This window comes from Phoenix dactylifera, chromosome 3 (genome assembly GCF_051530095.1).
Source record: "Phoenix dactylifera cultivar Ajwa chromosome 3, Ajwa_hap1_PhDact_Kaust_v1.1, whole genome shotgun sequence".
Lineage (NCBI taxonomy): Eukaryota > Viridiplantae > Streptophyta > Magnoliopsida > Arecales > Arecaceae > Phoenix > Phoenix dactylifera.
The window spans coordinates 2,795,495-2,807,172 of NC_143192.1; the positions used below are offsets into that span (position 1 = coordinate 2,795,495).

The 11,678-nt window shown below is 38.4% G+C and overlaps 1 pseudogene across 1 annotated transcript; it reads right to left on the reverse strand.

Moving 5' to 3' along the window:
• Positions 1-5,631: 5,631 nt before the first annotated feature.
• Positions 5,632-9,733, reverse strand: LOC103706876 (G2/mitotic-specific cyclin-2-like; annotated as a pseudogene). Its single transcript, XR_016399733.1, has 12 exons — positions 9,482-9,733; positions 9,202-9,266; positions 8,977-9,067; positions 8,828-8,902; positions 8,696-8,741; positions 8,430-8,597; positions 8,207-8,341; positions 7,924-8,013; positions 7,597-7,818; positions 6,621-6,719; positions 6,349-6,527; positions 5,632-6,224 (listed from the first exon to the last, which is right to left on the reverse strand). The product of XR_016399733.1 is annotated as a G2/mitotic-specific cyclin-2-like (transcript).
• Positions 9,734-11,678: the final 1,945 nt, after the last annotated feature.

Consider the following 11,678-nt stretch of genomic DNA (forward strand, 5'->3'; position numbering starts at 1 on the left):
CCGGTACTCCTGATCAAAATGGAGTTGCGGAAAGAAGAAACCGAACATTAATGGAGATGGTAAGAAGTATGATTAGTCACTCAACTCTCCCAATTTCTCTGTGGGGTGATGCCTTAAAAACCGCTGCGTATATTCTAAACAGGGTTCCTACTAAAGCTGTCTCAAAAACACCCTATGAAGTTTGGACAGGTAGGAAACCTAGTTTAAGACATCTACATATTTGGGGGTGTCAAGCTGAGGCAAGGGTGTACAACCCACAAGAGAAAAAGTTGGACTTTAGAACCATTAGTTGTTATTTTATTGGTTATCCAGAAAAGTCCAAGGGATACAGATTTTATTGTCCTAATCATACTTTGAGGATTGTGGAGACAAGAAATGCTAGATTCCTTGAAAATGACCAAATCAGTGGGAGTATAACACCTCAAGAAATTAATTTTGAGGAAAAGCAAACTCCGTATGGTGTGCAAGATTCAAATAAGCAGCCAATGATTCCTCTACCTATCATTGATAATGATTTGGAGGAGGATGAGTCTACTATTAATGTTCCACTTGAATCTATGCCAGTTATCACTGAGAATGTTGCTCCTCCACCTATAGAACCAGTGGATCAAGAAGCAACTTTAAGAAGGTCATCAAGGGTAAGGAGATCTCCAATTCCACCAGATTATATAGTATACCTTCAAGAAAATGATTATGACATTGGCAATATAGATGATCCAATAAATTTCTCACAAGCCATAAATTCAGTAAATTCCTCCAAATGGCTAGATGCTATGAAAGATGAGATAGATTCTATGGCTAAAAACAATGTTTGGAATCTTGTTGAACTACCTCCTGGGGCTACTGCAGTACGCTGCAAATGGGTTTTTAAAACCAAAAGAGACTCCAAGGGTAAGGTAGAGCGACATAAGGCCAGACTTGTTGCCAAAGGATTTACTCAAAAGGAGGGTATTGATTATCATGAAACCTTCTCTCCAGTTTCAAAGAAGGATTCTTTAAGGATAATTATGGCTTTGGTGGCTCATTTTGACTTAGAGCTGCACCAAATGGATGTGAGAACTGCATTTCTTAATGAAGATTTAGAGGAAGAAGTTTACATGAAACAACCTGAAGGTTTTGTTTCAGAAGGTCAGAGTCAAAAAGTTTGCAAGCTAAATAAGTCTATATATGGACTCAAGCAATCATCCCGACAGTGGTATCTTAAGTTCAATAACGTCATTTCTACATTTGGCTTTGTAGAAAATGTTGTTGATAGATGTATTTATCTTAAGATCAGTGGGAGTCGATTTATTTTTCTAGTCCTATATGTAGATGATATTTTGCTTGCTAGCAGTGATTTGGCATTGCTTAGAGAGACTAAGCAATTTCTCTCCAGCAATTTTGATATGAAGGATATGGGTGAAGCCTCATATGTCATCGGCATTGAGGTTCATAGAGATAGATCTAAGGGAAAAGTTTGTCTATCTCAAAAAGGCTACATTAAGAAAATGTTGGAGAGATTTGGTATGGAAAATTCCAAACCAAGCCCAGTGCCTATTACTAAAGGTGAAAAGTTGAGCCAATCACAATCTCCGAGGAATGAAATTGAAAGGGAGCATATGAATGCTTTTCCATATGCTTCACTAATTGGGACTTTAATGTATGCTCAAGTCTGTACCAGACCTGATATAGCATATGTTGTGGGATTACTGGGGAGATTTCAAGCTAATCCAGGAATGGAACATTGGAGAGCTGCAAAGAAAGTATTGAGATATCTTCAAGGAACTCAAGATCATATGCTCACATACAACAAATCCGATCTTTTGGAGATAGTTGGATACTCAGACTCAGACTTTGCGGGATGTCCAGATAGTAGAAAATCAACATCAGGTTATATCTTTCTACTAGCTGGTGGTGCAGTCTCGTGGAAGAGTTCGAAGCAAAAGATGACAGCTGCTTCAACAATGGAGGCTGAGTTGTTAGCATGCTATGATGCAGTTACACAGGCTATTTGGTTGAGGAACTTTATCGCAGGCCTACAGATCGTGGACACTATTTCACGGCCCATAAAGTTATATTGTGATAATTTAGCAGCAGTTTCCTCAATAAAGAATAACAAGATATCTAATGGAAATAAGCACATGGAGGTGAAATATCTTGTTATAAAGGAAAAATGTGAAGACCATAAAGTTTCAGTTCAATACATCAATACTGTGCTTATGTTAGCAGATCCTTTGACCAAAGCAATAGCTCCGGGATTGCACAAGGAGCATGTTGGTCAAATGGGCCTTTTCTGTATAAATTAATTGATGTATTATTGTGCACATTTTAGATGGTTGTAAATCACATATATTATATTTTCTGCTTTAATGAATTCATATGGTTTATGCATACTATGGTAGCAGAAATTGTGACCAAAGAATGAATTTTATGAGAAGTTCATTCATAAGGGTTTGGTTATGATGGTTTAGTAATATAGTGATCATGGAAGGTTATACGCCGATCAAATAGGTGTTATTTCCGCCATTGTTCGTATTATTATTCTCAAAGTAATCAAACATAAAGCTTGCCCAAATTGATATCAGGATAGAAAGAACACGCGTATACAGATTATAAAATTCAAGTACTAAGGATATTTCACTTGTCAATATGGTCCGAATAGGAGAATGTTGGGATCCCGTCAAGTTGTGGCCCACATTGACAAATGGCGTCAATATGGTCCAAGTGGGAGAATGTTGGATCCCGTTTAATTAAACCCTGATCCCGTTTAATTAGAACCCACATCTTGACAAGTGTCCCTTGAATTTCGTAAATCTTGATAATCACAAGGGCATTACGGTATTTTCACAGCAGTGAAGAGTTACCTTGATGGGGGGTGACTCTTCACGGGTGTAACCACCTGCAGCGTTTGGTCCCTGGAGAGGGCTATAAATAGCCTGTTAGACCCCTTCTCAAAACACGCATTAAGTGCTCTCTCTCCAGAAGATTACTCGCTAACCTTTGTTCAGATCACCGGTGATCGAGACTGCGCACGCATTTCAAAGCCCAGAGCGCAATTAAAGATGGATTTAGCGAATCAAGGTATGATTTATAATTCATTAAGTTAATCAATTCCATCATCATGTTCAATGCAATATTACAAAAAACGCAACATTATTATATATTCTTAAGAAAAATTAATAATGATACAGATAACAAGTATAGAGATTTTAAAAAGCATATGCTACTATGATGTTGACAACAAGAACATGACTTTTAATGAACCATTAATTTATGAAAAAAGAGGCTTAATATCCAACCTATAAACCTAAGTAATTAGGAATTGTACAAATGATAAAGGGTTTAGTAATTTTATAGTCAAGGTTTCTAGTGTTAAGTCGAAACAAAAGAAGTAAGGTCCAGTCAAGTCATCTAATGCTGGCATATGGGTCAACTGTAGTCTAGGTGAGGAAGAAAAATTTATAACACAAAGTCAATTTATTTCTTAAACAAGCTATATTTCGGACTTAAAGCTGACTAACGAGGTGACCAGAGGCCAATCCACCAATGATCTAAACTGTTGCATGTAATCTACTATCTTGAAGCTACTTATTGTCAAAATAATCATATGATTTAGTGATTCCTATCCTATGCATCTAATTGTCAAAAAATAGATAGTTTAAGAAATCTGCTTATTTCATTTTCTTAGTAACCTTAAAAATAGAAAGTTATCAACTTTGTACTTCTTACCATTGATCTCATGGATTGCAAACATTTGATTTAAAACATGCATTAACATATACATGAATCATATTTCTAAAGGACAATTTCGATGCACATTAAATGCTGCAAAATATGTGTTAACTAGCATATAACCCATACTATATACAGAATATGATTTTTCTCTTGTTTCTAACTATTCTTGAAATACAGGTAATGCAATAAATTATAACGAATAGAAGACTTAATAGTCAACTTTCTATTATGCATTATGCAATAAACTTTAATGACAGCCGAGAAACTCTAGTTACTATACTGGCTTCATATTGATATAAAAATGGCAAACAAAGATGCACAAGCTAAGACTCCATATAGAAATTTTCATCATTAATACCAGCATCATTAATACTAGCTCGCGCAAGGTATAGTTTTATCTCCTTTTGTCAATTATTTGTGAAATATAATATGACATTATAATAAATTATAATAAATAGAAGGTTTTAATAGCTAAATTTCTGCGTGACCCAAAGGTAATATCGACGATCAGATAGAAGATCAGGGATGACCGGACAGTCGGAATTCTGGAGGATAGGTGATTATCCAAGGGTACACTGTAGGGTTGGCCCACCATGGCCGACCATGAGTGGCTAGAGGGCTGCAGGGTATGCAAGCTCTTCGTCAGAGGGGAGTAGAGGTGGGATGAGGATCTCGTTAGGCACATGTTCGGAGAGCAGCTGGTTGAGCGAGTTCTAGTTGTGCCCATCTTAGAGGTAGCAACAACGGACAAGAGAGTGTGGAGCATGATTGGGTCACCGGTGGTGAAGGCCCGAGACCTTTCGAGGCTGGTCCGAGAGCCTTCAACTCGACAGATGGAGAGCAGATAGATTTGGAGGATGCGCATTCACCCACGGGTTGCCTTGTTTCTCTAGAATGGAGCCAAGGGATGCTTGCCCACCAGAGCTATGTTGGAGAGATGGGGTGTGAGGGTCCCTATAGCTTATGTGTCTTGTCCGAAGGTAGAGGAGTCCATCTACCATGCCCTCATCGGATGCCCCTGAGCCGGTCAGATTTGGTGATGTACTTCGGGCTAGCTGGACTAGTAGCAGAGATGGTCGTCCATTGAGGATTTTTTATGATTTTTGGAGGCCTTGACATGAGGATCTGAGCTTGAGAAGGGTGGGACTCGCGCTGCCTATCTGGCTACCAGTGTTGGCTGGATAGGAATGTTCAAGTTTTTGAAGGTGTCAGCCCTCAACCGAGGGTGACAGCGGCTAGAGCTTTTTTGTATGCGATGGAGATCACCAGGCTACAGAGATATTACCTGAGTTGGCTAGGAACATTTGGGGCCCCCATTCTGCTCATGCAACGTCCAGAACAGTACTCGTCTCCAAGGTGCCCCCACCTCCTGGCTTCCTTAAGGTGAACTTCAACGGCAGCGTGGCTGATGATAGGAGATGCAGCGGTGTAGGGTTCGCCATCCGAGACCACGATGCCAGATTAGTTGCAACAGGGGATCGACAGACCTTTGACTCGTCAGTGGTATGTGCCGAGCTTAGAGCAGCCTGAGAAGGTATCTATTATGCGTGGCAGACACTGGACATGGACCGTATCATTCTTGAGGGAGATTCGGCCACGGTGGTTGAGTGAATCCGGGGTCGAGGATGCACAGCAGATTGCTAGGAGAGTGCGACTCCCACCAAGCCTCACACGTCTACAGGGAGGCAAATGGGTTTGCTGACTGGGTGGCTTCCTCTGCGGCTCACCACTCTAGTGGTTTCGTCGGGGTAAACAATAGGTCTATGCTAAAATCTTTATGTAGTCTTTTGTTTTCTAATTTTGTTGGCCCGCATTCACATCCGTAGTATGTAAGCCGCCGTTGTACCAAAAAAAAAGGGACATATATGCTATAAATCTACGTCAATTTGTTAAAGAACAATCTACTACATTATATCATTTATGCAAAATATCCATTGATTCATGGCACAGTATCCAACACCTTATATGGATCCTTTCACCAGCAATGTGCAAGACACTTGTTTCGTAAATTAACATTTACATATGTAGAATTTGAAACCATTTTCATCTAATTGGAAACAAGTGGACTGATGAAAATTCTAACCAGTGAGTTAACCTAAAATGTTGATGGCATCTTAAACAAAAAACGAAACTAGAAACCAAGACATGGATGCAGAAGCCAATTAATCTATTATTTTCCATTTGGCAGCGGCATTTTTACAAATTTGAACATTAAATTTGAAAAACCTGATAGAGTTGTCAAGTAAGATCATTGTCCAGTAACCATTAGAAAAACCTAACTTCCCCAGCTTCTGCAACTTCTGTTGCACCATTTTTTTGACAGAAAGTTAAGAAATGCATCATCAAGTAACCCTGCAAGCTGATACTATGATCTCGAGTCCAACAGAAAGAGTGCTGGTTCAGCTTTTGCAGCATATCCAAACTTGAAAGTACTATATTTTCTGTGTACCCCAGTGAGCTTTCCATTTCCAGCCTTCTGGTGGAAATCCACCATTAACCTAGAGCACTCACTACAACAGAGAACAGCAAAAACTGGAAATTTTAATGCCAAAATTTTGGAAACAAAATCAGACCCTGATTGGAAATACTATTAGTTGCAAAATGTTTAAAGAGGGGAAAAGAATCAGAACTCACAGAAGCTGATCTTCTGAATAGCTAGTATGTAGCTCACTAGTCCTAGACCAATGCTTGAACCCTTTAAGAGTACAATGAGCAGTGAAGACCGCAGCAGCAGCTAGCAACGAAGGGCGGAACTTGAGCATTTGGTACTCAACTAGACCGAGCTCAATGATGAAAAAGGAAAGGAATTCCAGCTAAATCATTGTATGGATAAGTATATTTCCATCAGAACAATGCTAGTCAAGAAATCAATAGAACTTCTAATGTGATGAATAAACAAACCAAACCTGCTTATCAGACTGAGCTGCTTTAAGAAACCTTCGCATAAAAACATAAGGAGTTGGTACAGACATGTTGAACTGCAAGGTGTCGACCATCAAACTTTCCTGCTTGCATCAGTTAGCATGAAGTAGATATCATATATCACAACACAAAAGGAAAGGAATAAGAAAAAGTGATTATAAGCATGATAAATCGCACCATAGTGACAAGTCTGGCATTTGTTATTGTTGGGCTTACTACTAGTGTTTTGAGCTAGCCTCATATGGAGTGGTCTACATCATACTAACAAGGCATATATATTTTTAAGCGGTAGCCTACACAATGCAAGAAAAAATACAAGGAAGAAGAGGCAAGAGGTGGTGGTTTTTGATTTCTACACACAACAAAGGTCTCATACAAGGTTCTTCTCGGATTGAGGTTCAAGATACAAGGGTGTTTAATGCTTCCTGAAAGTTAGGGTTTCTCTCTTTGAAGGTGTGTCGACTAACTTTGTAAGTTGGAAGCTTGTTGATGCATTTTATTGTAGAGGTTTTCTTGTATTCTTGGAATTTTCTTGTTGTTGTGGACCTGTTGCACTCTTCATTTCATTGATTAGTGGATTCCTGATTGGTGCCCTGTTGTTTATTTTTCCTTCTTTGAAGGGGTTTCCATGTAAATTCTATATGTTTCTACTCTTAGTTGCTTGGTTTTACTACTTCCATTGAGTTGTTGGTTGTTATCGTGCATAAGGCTCGTGAATATTGTTTATAGCTGGCCTAGGGGAGGGAAGGGAGCACTTCCTAATAGTTATGACATGATCCACAAATAATAGACAAAGTGATTTACTGATCAGTGCAGAGTCATAAATTGGACTTCTGAGAAAATTAACGGATCAGTTGCAAGGCTTCAGTCAACATCAGCCTATATTGGCAAGTGGTAGTTATGTGGATAAAGAGTGTAGAAAATAAAATTAAAGAGCATGTACACCATTATTGAGATTACCATTTGAAGAACTTCTTCCCTCGTGTAAGCTCGATCAGAAATTAGGATCAGATCTTCCACAACTGGAACTGAGACTTCCTCATACTTACAAGCAAGAAGCATGGCTGTGACGCCAACCAACTGAAGCTTCTTCCTATTTACTGTCTGCTTTGCTAAGAATCTGTCTATAATGTTTACCGTGAGAAAGAGCGTCTGATTCATTAGCTCAAATTTGTAGTGCACCTGCAGAAAAATTCATAAAAAGTGTTAGGAATTTCTAAAACTCGAGAGAAAAATGAAGCCATGGTTTCGGATAATTTAAGTTATAGTAAGGTTGTCCTTGTCTACCTCTATCAGCCAGTCAATGAGGATAGCTCGCATATTTTCATTGATGTCAAACTGGTTTGACATGTAATTAGGGTTGACGCATCCTGCAATCTGCATAAGCATGCAGACATATTATTTAAACAGCATTCGTATTGCAAACGAAAAATACTATTCAAGCAAAGCTTTAACTATTCAACTCATTTTACATAAAAAATGATATATTTCAGAAGATTAGTAGAATAAGGTTATTGCAACAAACCAAGTTAATTAATCCCTTTCTTAATACTAAGAAGTCAAAATTCACCTAAGTTTGTCTGTAGAAGTTATATATGTCTTCCACATAATCCACAACCGCAAGTGGATTCTTAGAGTCGCAGCTGTCGATATCTGGAATTAATACAAGATCCTCCATTTCAACCTCCTTGAGATCAGAGTTATCCTGTACAATTAATCAAAATCAAAGTAACAATACCCATGCCTAAAATAGTTCAAAATCTTCTCATAAAGAATATCAGATTAATTCAAACCATTTCTTCTGTTTCCACAACCATAGGCAATGGCAGTTCATTGACCGACTTATGGTCATCCACATCTCTGGCAGCAGTACAAGTACCCAAACTATTCAAACTAAGGACGGATGGGGCTGGTTTTTTCTGTCTGTCAATCCCTACAAGCTCATGCCCACCGCCAGTTTCCTATAGAGAATTAAATGAATCAACAAAGAAATCTAACATGCCTTCGAACTTAATAAATGATGAACCACAGGTTTCCTTTTCTTTTAATGTAGAACTACCTGATGATAAAGCTGTGATTTGTTTGCCAGGGAAGCAGAAAATTTCCTGAAAACACAATCCATCAACAAATGTTAAGCAAACAGAGACCCGTACAAAGAGAAGAAAAAAAAAGGAGACAGTTTTAAAGTAACCTAGTGATTGGCCGTCGGCCCTCAAAGGTTAAATTCTTATCATCTATTCTGTTCTTGCTGGAAGACGTCAGAAATCTAGAAATTAAAAATAGAAATTAGTGCACTCTCCAACAATTAATCAAAGGAGAGTTTAAGGTTTCATGTATTACTCTGTCAATCCCCTCTTGCCGACTTGACGAGGATACGGGGGAGCGCCAACCAAATTCCTGATATCCCTCAATGCTCGACGATTTCCCATGTCTGCAAGCAAAGGAGAAACAAAGGAAAATAAGTGAAAAATAGTGCTTGAGAGCTAAGATTTCGGACTTCATGATCAAATTCTCGCACTGATCACACAAAAGAAACCACAAGTCTCTAAATATATCCGACAATACCTTGGAAATTAGCAGGTTTGGTCATGCCCAGATGATTCTCATCAACTGTATCCATTCTCAGTACTCTAGAACAGCAACAGATACAATTGTAATAGAAATCAGATAAAAGATAGATTTTTTCAAAAGTTTCACACAGAAAAGAACGCCGAAACTCTGATCTTTATTCAAACCAAAACCAGAAAATTTTCAAAAGATGAAAGATAGATCTAATCAAACCAATACCAACGAAGCAATTAAAAACAAAGATCCAAGAAAGTTAGAAGAAGAAATTGATCAGAACCTCGACGAGTCGTCTCACTCCACTCGATCTGGTGCGATCTGCAACTCGAAATTCCGATCCCAAGAAGGAGAGGAATCGAGCTACAGCCGGAACTCCATCGACTGGGGCTTGGAGGGGATTTATCGCCGCTCACACCCTCTCTCTCGAATCCCGAAAAGAGAGAGTGGAAAAAGGACAGAAAAATGAGCAATTTTTGAAGGGGAGAGAGAGACAGAGAGAAAGTACGAGGAGGGCGGATATATGTCCTTAGATACTCTCTTTCCTCTTTCTCCTCCGTTTAAAAACAACGGCTAGTTAATCCTGGCCGTTAGATCCCGGTCAGATCGGTCCGCGTGGTTCTAACGGTTATCTCCCATGCGCGTTCGATTGCTCGTTGCTTCGTGGGGCCCACCCTTTCTTTTTTTTTTTTTTTAATTTACTGCTCTTCGAGGAGTCACGACTCTGCGGACTGCTACGTGGCAAGTCGCCGTATGTCTTCCTAATTCCATATCCTTCTGATTCAACGGTCGCGATTCGAAGTCTGGTCAGCGGCATGTGGACCCCACGGGATGTAGCACTCATTGGTGGGCCCACCGCGAAACGCTCGTAAGAGAAAATCTCTGAGGACCTGAACGGGGACTCGGAAAAGGAACGCCAGCGAGGGCCCGCTGGACTTTGGGACCGAAGGGGCGCCCGACCGCTGCTGTCATTATTATTATTTTTTGGCCTATTCTACGCGTGACTGAGGGCATTATTGGCTGGATTCGGCATTGAGAGTGCGTTTTGTACCGCCACTGTCTGCATTTATGCCCAATGGCACAAGGAGTTTATGTGCATTGAAGGCATAAGCATGTTTGGACCACTTTAGTTTAGTCATGCGATTCCAAAACTCTATTATTAATGATAAATGGAAAATACTTTGGGGCACGCATTTGGTAACTTAATCCACTACAAGTGGATTCATGTGTTTTAAACTTTATGCTTCTTACAATTTCATATTAAAATTAAAATAACTTGCAATTAATCAATAATAGGTTGTCGATAAGCTTCTTACATGTAATTTGCCGATGTTCTGTCTAGCATCGCCTATACTTACAAGTACAAAAACTATTGCTTTTTATTTATATGCTTGCGAATAACATTTAGAAGTGTAGTTTCTCTTTTTGACTACTTAATGCTGAAATATATGTGGTTACTTTATGACTAACCTGCTTAGGTTTCTCCTTACAAGGCAATAGAGAGTAATATAGAAAAAGAAAGATCCAATAATTAACCATAGCTCAAGGTAACAAAAAAAGAGAGAGAGAGAGAGAGAGAGAGATGGTTAATATAAAAAAGAAACATTAAGAAAGATAAAGACATTGAGAGAAGCATAGTCGAAATGCGTCAATCGATAGTCAAAGGTTTCAAATAGAGGGAAAGAGAGATACGAGGGGCAAAGAGATTGAAAAAAAGAGGAGGGGTTGAGAGATAGAGAGAGAAGGGGAGGGAGTTCTTCGTATTAACCTTCATCCAATGAACCAAGGATGAGAAGAAAAGAGAAAAGAGAGGATGATGGAGAAGTGACAGTGAACAAAGAGTAAGTAAAGCATAAGTTAGATTCATCTACTAAATATTCTCACAAGTTAAGTAGATTCAAAACAAATATTGATATCGAGTAAATTATAATTTTATTAACATGCAATTCATAAATTTATGAACTTGGGTTTTAAAAGAAAAATAAAATTATAAATATAATATGTTATCTCAATACCAAACATTATGCATATATTTATAAATCTTTTGTTGAAAATGCATACTTGTTTTAAATTTGACATATATAAGATTTATGAATACTTTTGATTTGTCTAAATTTGGACTCTCAGCTTCACTATATTTTAGATCCTACTAATTCAAGGTGATGCATTAGCACTTTGATTATTCCTGAACTCATTATTCTCTTACTACAAGATTAAATGCGGTAATGTTACCCACCTCGTAAGATATAAGTGTGATATTCTAACTTACTTCATAAGTTATAAGTGAGTAATCTGGACCACTATAGGTATAAGTGTGATATTCTTACCTACATCACAAGTTATAGGTATAATCTAGCCTGGCAACAAAATATAAGTATGATTATGGTCTAAAAGATTGTTGAGCTAAAATATGATATTTTAAATTGTTCTTTTTAAACAAATTGTTGAGTTGGAATATAATATTTCAAATTATTCTTATG